We start from the raw sequence: 9,097 nt of genomic DNA, 5'->3' as shown, positions 1-9,097 counted from the left end.
GGATTGAGCAGCTTCGTCCATTGCCATCTCCTTATCAACCTCTTCTAGATCTAAACTCTCCATGCCGACCCCAGAAGGATGCTTCACTAGATATCTCCTGAGAAGCTCGAAGCCTTTAAAGTACCAACTGAAAAGTACTGTGTTGTACTCGTCAGTGGTCTGGAAGGCCTCAATCGACCTGGCAGCAATGGTTTTAAGTTTCTCCTTGGTAGAAAGGAGCTGCTCATCCTTCTCCTGAGTCAATTGGCACTCAACTCTGAGGTCGTCATCCAGGGTCTTGACCTTTGCCTTCAAAGAAGTTGTCTCGTCCATAGAAGTGATCAAACTCTTCTTCAGCTCAGAGTTCTCCCTTTCCAAAGCCTCCATCCGAGATGTTAGGGACGCCACCTTGGCCTCTTGAGTAAAATATTCGGATGTGATATGAAGGCTCTCCCCCAATACCTGGAAAGAAGTTGTTAAGTCATCAGTCACAAAAAGAAAAAAGAAAAAAGAGAAGGTGTGCGAAAGAGAACACTCTACCTGGACGAGCTTATGGACATGACGAGAGGCAACCTCATTCAGTGACATATCAGAGAGGGCCTTCAAATCCGCTGGAGTGACAACTTCGTAAGCCCTGTCCACAGCCAGCCTCTCGTCATCCTAGATCGTGGACGATCGTGAACCAACCTTCTCCTTCTCCTTATCAGCCACGCGTGGCCTTTTGGAGCCTGGAGTAGGGATTTCCTTGATAGACATGGTCGAAGAGGCCGTCCTCGTCGTCTCTGTAGCAGAAACCATGGGAGTCACGGAGCCGAGGGGATTGACGGACAGGCCTTTCCCGGTTACACGCACGGCTTTCTTCCCTAAGTTGGACAGCGGTTCATCCTTCTTGGACCTCATCTTCGCGTACATGTCCTTCTTAAACTTGGTTGTCATCTCTGCAAGAGGAAAACACTTAACAAGAGATCCTAAGTGTACAAAAGAAGAATCAACACTGACGAGGACAATACTTACTTTTTTTGCCCTCAATACCGATTTGACGAAGAACGTAAGGGGACGGGTCAGGACCAAGGTTGTAGAAGGCGAGGGTCCGGGGATCAACCAGGTCGTCCTAGTTCTCAATCGTCTCAGCGTACCCGATTGCGGTTTTAATGCGCTCCTTGTGCCTGCTCTTAAGCTTAGGCCGTCTCTTAACTGTGCCAAATAGAAGAAAAAGGAGTTAGAAATACTAAAGCATCAAAAGTGGCAAAACTGAAACGACGGGGAGAAATACTGACGCACCTAAAGTCGGGGTTCCCCACCGACGAAGCAACCTCAGGATATCGCCCCAATCACTGCTGGATTGAGTCTCGAAATCATCCCCGAACACAAAGAAAAAGCGCGACTTCCAGTATCTGAAGGACGAAGGTAAACCCTTGACAATCCTTGTTCTTCTCTCCCAAGGAACTAACTCATAATACCCACACTCCTTCGACTCTTTCAAACGGTATAAATAGGTGAGTTCACCAACCCTGATCATATCTCCGTTGGAGGCCAACCATATTTGCATACAGTTGATCACAATCCTCCACGAGTTGGGCATAAGCTGCCCTGGAGCAATACCAAAATGGGCCAAGAGTTCCATCAGGAACGGGTGGACGGGGAGCCTAAGCCCGCAGGTGAAGGTTGACTCATAAAAACATACCTCACCCGGGAAAAAATGACAGGCCCTATCCTCGTCCTTGGGTAGACGAACACGAACTCGAGTCGGAAACTGGAACCTATCCTTGAATCTGCTCACAGTTTCGGCATCCAAACCACACTGCTCCCTGAGGGCATAAAAAGCCCTAACCTCTCGAGGAGCAGAGACGGCTGTGTCCCCCTCCACTGGGTCACCATTGGACGACAACCCAGTCTCGAGATCACTAGACCTAACCTCAGACATCACCTCTCTTTCTCTCACTAAACCCTCGAACCAACTGAGCGATTGGCGAAGCAAAGGCAGCAAATCGCCCAAAACAATACCCAGGCAGTTACCCTCAAAAATGAAATTTTCTAAGTGTGGGAAACGCCCAAAGACCCCCTAGGCGCGCAAAAAGAAAGGAAATTGAGGGGCAAGCTATCCTAACTTCAGAACTATTGACCATGGAAATACAGAAAAGAAAAGAGACAAAGGAGGACAACACAAGCTAAAATCAAAAACCAACAAAAGCAAAGGAAGAAAAAGAAAAAGAGAATCAGAAGCTATACTACAATAAGATAGAAAGAAAAGACAAAAACATGTAAGGGAAAACGTACCTCCATAAATGGCAAAGCACCAAGACGCAGCACACTGGTTTGGAGAAGATTAGCAGAAGGAAGCTTTGGGAAAATCGTTCGGAACAGTGTTTGGTAGTTTTTGTTTTGTTTTCGAAAGGCAAAAGAAACTAGAAGAGAAGTTTCAAAACAAGGCTAAAAAACGATTGGAAAACCAACGGGAAACCCAAGGGTCATGCCATTAACTCCACGGATCAGCGCGCGCCACATGGCCACATTACGTGTGGCGCCGCCACTACGCATTAAATTCGAAACAAAACCCCAAGAGTCACAGACAGCTCAGGAAAACTTTTCACCTTCTATGGTCCTCTTGACACGTCATAGACGACCACAGAATCTGGGGGGGCAACTGATGGGAATGACCTATCATGACGAAGATAACTCTCATGACGAAGTCATCCCTATTGACGAAGAAACTAGTCATCCTTGACGAAGATAAGGGAGTCATTTAATGTAGTCGATCAATGACCTGAGCAGTTACAAAATCATCCAGGCGGACCGTTGGGAAGCTATTAAAAGCCCCATTATTGGGGAGGAGGCATTACTAGGAAGGGCATTAACCACCACAACGGCTAGCACCCAAAGCCACATATATAAAGCCTCCACATTGTAAACAAAAGATACGAATACTGACACTCTAAGAGAACACTCAGTATTATCTTGTTCATTCATTTTCTATTTCACGAATTGCTTTTCTGTTCTAACTTTGGCATCGGAGGCGTTGTGGCAGGCACCACACCGGTGACCCTTTTACAGGATATTTGCCTGCGGACGGGGAGCTCCGTCTGCTTATTTTGACTGATGAATTCATACTTCATCAGCCATTAACTATAACCATGCACGTATATATAGTTTGATAACTTTGATAAAATATAATATATATCCTATCTCCCGATGTATTGCTAGACAACAATTGCGGGCTAGTATGTTACCAAAAGTTCTCTAAAAAGGTAGATGGAAAAAGGTAAAAACGTTAAAATTTCTTACTCCTGAATTGGCAAAGGGTCGGCAATTTGAACTGTAGAACTATTTTTATATATATACAGTAGCCCTTCCATTTATGTTTTATCAATATATAATTCTAGAAGCATAACCTTTACAACACTATTTTTCAAAATTATTCTATGTAATTGATTGTAAATAATGAAAAAATAGTAGTAGATTCATATGAAAATGACAGATATACAATTACAATATATATATATATATATAAATTTTTTCCAGAAGAGATGAAATTTGTGGATTTTGTGGGTAGAAGCTAGAGAGATCCTTATTAATTTGTCATCAATAAAAAACAAGTTTTTTTTTTTTTTAACAAAAAAATTGTTATTATATATATATATATATATAATTTTTTTTTTTTTAATATTGACTTGTAAATGTTTAGGCATGTTGCATGTAAAGTGATGTTTATTGTATAATATATTTATAAATGATTAAATTTTATATGTTCCGTAATTTTTATAACAATTAGGCTCCTCTAAAAGTGTAGAGTATCTCTAAATTAATTTACAAAAATCTTGATCTACAATGTTTTAATAATATTTATTATTGTTAAAATTATTTACAAGATAATTCACTATTTACAAACTGAATAAAAAAAATGAATTATGTAAAGTGTAAATTGGTGTAAATATATTTATTATACTTGAGAAAATAATGTATATTAAATAATGTTATGGACAACTTTATGTATTATATATATATATCCTTCCGAATTTAAGCTACATCTTCTAAAAATACTGACGTGTCAGAAATGGAAGACTCAATGCAACAAATGCAACCTATCACATCTACTCCAATAAGTCATTCACTACATACAAGAACGGATGAGTAAACACTTGTGAGCCTGAACTTGGCACCTGTCTGTCACCCCCGTAGACGGATGAGTGAAAATGGGCGTACAAGACTTATACTACAACGCTCATATAGTAGCTATCACCTAAGGCTCTCCTACATTCACACAATTGCCGACAAAGGGATAACTCCCATCTCCTACAAATTAGCAATGGGATAACTTCCACCTTCTACAATTCAGCTAAGGGATAACCACATGTCTCCACAATTCAGCTAAGGTGATCATTCACAGACCCCTATATAAACACCAGGACACCCAAATTTCAAGGTACATGAAAAACACAATTCTAAATCTCATATGCATTGAGAGTTCTTAGAGATCTTGTGAGTTATTGACTTAATCATCGAAGGGTTGTCGGCTAATAGGCCAACCCCACATTGACGCTCTCCGAGAATGTGTTCATCCTTGTAGGTCTTCTAGAGCTCTCCATTTGGACCGTCAGCTCACTGATGATATTTTATGCATCATCAATATATATATATATATATACTCCAAAAAAAATATTTGTTTTGTCAATGCTGACAACATTGGACCTATAATTCTATAAACCATTTTAGAATTGATGCACGAAGTCCATAAGCAAGGGATGAAAGTGTTTGAATTTTGAAGTTTGTCTTGGGATTATAAATTATATTAGGTCAATGAAGCTAAATTTTTATGAAGATGTGTAGAGATTTTCTTGAAGAAAGTCTTGTTTTTATTTTTTGGTGATTTAAAGTTAAAGATGTCAATATATATATATATATATATATATATATGAGTTGGGTTCAAGTTACACCTGGTATAACTTTAAGTAATGTTACACCACCCAATATTTTTTAATTGAATGCGAATATTGACAAATCCATTGTTAGATTACATTATCTTCATATATTCTCCATTCTTGCAAAATTTCAAGGTGATCAAAGATTAATAGCCATGTCATTAATCAATTGTTAAAATATAAGTTTTTGTAGTTTAAAATAATACATAAAAGATGAGTTTATGGATCAAATAGTAAATAACATTGGATTGATATGAAAATTGGCATGCATGTTAAGAACATATATAATATGTAATTTAACAGTTGGATTTTCAAAATATTAATTCAATAATAAGTTATTGAGTGGTGTATCATTGCTTAAAGTTACACCAAGTGTAACTTGAACCCAACCATATATATATATATATATATTATTATTATTATTATTATTATTATTTTACATGGTAACTTATGTTAGACTTTATGATGTCTTAAAACTTAAATAGAAAAATAATATTATACTAGCCTCATCACACGCACTTCGCACATGCGATAAGTTTTTTTTTTTTGGTTAGTGGTCTTATTTTGTAGGAAAAAAACTGTGTTTTTTATTATTATATATATATATATATAATTTTTATTTTAAAAATCTAATTTATAAGTGAATAAATCAATTTGAAAATTAATAGGAGAGTGGTTTTATTTTTTAGGCAATGTTTTAGTGGGAGTTAGAGTTGCATTTTTATTGGATTGTCCTTTAGTTTGTCTCTACTTAAACATAGGGGTGTAGGAGTATTTTTGAACAAAAAAAGAGGAATCCAAACAGGGGAAGCCCCTTAAATAATAGTATAGATAAAGTTATGTAAGTAAAAATATTGTGCATTGCATAGATTGAAACTTAGTTATTAATTAGTAAGAGTAATTCTAAAAAAAAAAAAAAACTAGTAAGAGTAAGCACATAATCTTTCATAATATTTTCATAGCAATTGAATTGACAAGTTTTTATTAATTCTCATATATGCACACTACTATTATTATTTTATTATTTACCATTAACAACTTAGCACTTTGACAATTATTGTGAAAGTTATTATGACTCTAAAGTTGTATTATTATAAAATGGTATCTACGGGATGTCTTTGAAAAGTATGAACTATATGGAGCTCCTTCTTGATCTACTCTTTACGAGTTGCATCATGCTTGGCAGTGTGGGAATATTGCATCGACGCATAACCTAAGGCCACTTAGATCGTAAAAAATGATTAGAAAAGAAAAAAAAGAAAAAAGTAGCCATTCACATAAAATTGAAACTCAATTTTAAGAGACGTAGGTATGTATCTTTATATATCTAGAGTCTAAACGTGTGTGTATATATATATATCTAGGGTCTATATATTGTTTTAGATTCTTGGGTTTCTGTAAGTTGCAACTGCTTAAAATATAGAAAAAAATTGAAGTGGTCTCGGAATAGTGCTCGGAGCTCTCATAAATGGCGTGAACCCTAATGTTTGAGGCCCACGCCCTTTGTAAAAGTCCACATTAGGATCCACGTCCTTTGTGAGAGCCCTTTCAAGACTGCCTAAAAATTGCCCTAAGATATGGTCTTTCTTTTTTCTTTGCTTACGATCATGTAAAAAAAGAAAAGGGAAAGGAAAAGAAGATATGATCTTGCGCTTGCCGTATAAACCACTTGGCAATGCTTTCACATTGACTCTCGTTGACTCACATAACATTGCAACAGATTGTTAGTAAAAGTTTTTTTTTCTAATAATGAAGCCTTCAGAAATAGTTTTTTTCCCTTATTTTTTTCCCCACAAAAGATATATGAGTTAGTCAATTATCATAGAAAGAGCTGTGATTTGAATTTTAAGATATGATTTGAAGCTAGAATCAAGTGATGTGACTTGAGACTTGAGAGATATAGAGGTGCCATCTAGCTTTAGTGATAATTTATTCTTCTTGAATATTTTCTTTTATAAAAAAATTTTATTACACACTCGTTATTACATATTTTGTATACATTATTTTTTAAAATCATGTTTTAAAAACAAGATTTTAGTTAAAATCATAAAACCATGTTTTAAAACATGATTTCAAACACAATTTCAACTTATGTAGCAGTGTGCATAAAATAAGTATGTAAAATGGAGCGATAATTATTATCATATTCTATAAATTAGTGCAAAATATATATATATATATATATATATGTTTTTTAATCTTTTGAGAAGATGCACATATTCTTTCAGTTGATAAAAATGGCAGTGGAGTGGAGCACGTGTGGTTTGTGTCCATGTTCTTTCAGTTTGTTGAGAATAGATACAAATTTGTTTGGCGTATTATAATTAGAAAAAAATAACAAAATTCACAAATATATAAGAATTTTATAAATATTAAGTGTCAGATTAACAATACATAATAACAACAAAGTTGTACTAAGGTTCATTTATTATTTTATATATATAATGATTATATATATATTCATTGCTTATACAATATGTTAGTATTTTTTACCTTAAGATGTCAAATTATATTTATTTATTTAAAATGAATAGAATAAAGTCATAATTGTCTATTTATATGAAATTTCTCTCCCTCTCAAGACTCATCTTGCTTTAAAACATTCAAACAAAGGGGATGGATATTTATTCCCCTTGCTCCTACTTAATTTTTGAAACATTTAAATAAGGTGAAGGGGTAGCCATTTTCCTCCCATCTCATTTACTCTACTTTTCTTTCTCTTTTTACCCTTGCTCTCCTCTCCCTTCAAACTGTCTTAGAGAGAGAAGAAAGAAAGAAAGAAAGGGAGGGACAATCATGTGTGTGTGTGAGAGAGAGAGAGAGAGAGAGAGAGAGAATGTGTCTTAAGATATATAGGGTAATGTGTAAAAACATAAAATTATAAATAATATATGTATAAACAAGATGAACTTATATATAAAAATATTTTAATTTATATATTAATAAAGACATAGATACACACACTAAAAACCCATCTCCACCTCGTCACCTCCTTGAGGTGGGGAAAACCTAGTTGAGAATTTGTTAGGGTCATTTTAGTGTTGGCTAATTTAGAGTCAAAAGTTTTATGTAATCAAAATAATTTCCATGTTTTCATTTTATTTTATTTGAATTGTAATTGGGTTGGGTGTTAAACGGGGAGATGAACCAGAAGTTGCATTATTTTAGTATGCTATTTTGGAGAATCTTGGTTGAGCTAGACATTTGGTCAAGCTAGATTGTTAGTATGGACTTCTAGAGAGTTTCGCCAGACACTTGCCTAAAACTAGGGTAAGCAAGATTACAATAAGGAGGAGGTTTGCCTAACATTTGGTAGTCATTAGGATGAGCGAGTTTTGTAGAAAGCCACCAACATAGGCTTCTTCAAGCAATTTTAGTAGCTAGTTAAACCCAAAATCTTATACATATAAACATGGTTTTGTACCCCTAATTTAGAGAAGAGGAAGATGGCCAAATTAAGAGCGAAGAAGTACTATATCTGAGAATTCCTAAAGTCTTCCTAATTTGATCTCCCGTTGAATATCATTGAGATGTATATTATTCTGTACAACAAGATAAAAAAGAGTGTTGGATATCTATTGACACCAAATATCTTTTCTAAGCAAGGGAATTGTTGACCAGTACGTACTCTGACTCGTGCAAGTTTTTAATTATTGTACATCGTTATTGTTAAGCATATGATCCGATTAAATTCACTCAAAGTTGGTAGTTTCTTTGTAACGCGTAAATTGTATAGCTTCTTAAAAATGTGTCCAGATTTTTTCATGTCCTACAAATCATTTATTATCTAATTTTTAAAATTTATTTTTACAAACAATTTGAGATTTTGGTTATTTTTTTATTTTTTTAAGAAAAAGGTTTCTAAATCAAGGAAAGAAATTAATAAATGCAGTATATTGTCATAATAGTTTTCACTAATTTAGTATTTTTCGAATATTTGTGTTGATATTTTTAAAATATGTCTAATTTTTCTGTTATGACCATCATAGTTTTTTTTAATAATAAATTTATTTATTTATTTATTTATTTATTTATATATTGTAACTTAAATATTCTATCATTATATACATTTTTTTGTAAAAAGAACAAAATTATTGAGTTCTTTATATTTAACTTATACAAAGAGTGTTTAGTAATTAATATTACATTAAGTATATGTCATTATATATAGATAGATAGATAGATAATATTCATAATAAATT

This window comes from Quercus robur, chromosome 5 (genome assembly GCF_932294415.1).
Source record: "Quercus robur chromosome 5, dhQueRobu3.1, whole genome shotgun sequence".
NCBI classification, from domain to species: domain Eukaryota; kingdom Viridiplantae; phylum Streptophyta; class Magnoliopsida; order Fagales; family Fagaceae; genus Quercus; species Quercus robur.
Note: the sequence above shows the minus strand (reverse complement) of the source record.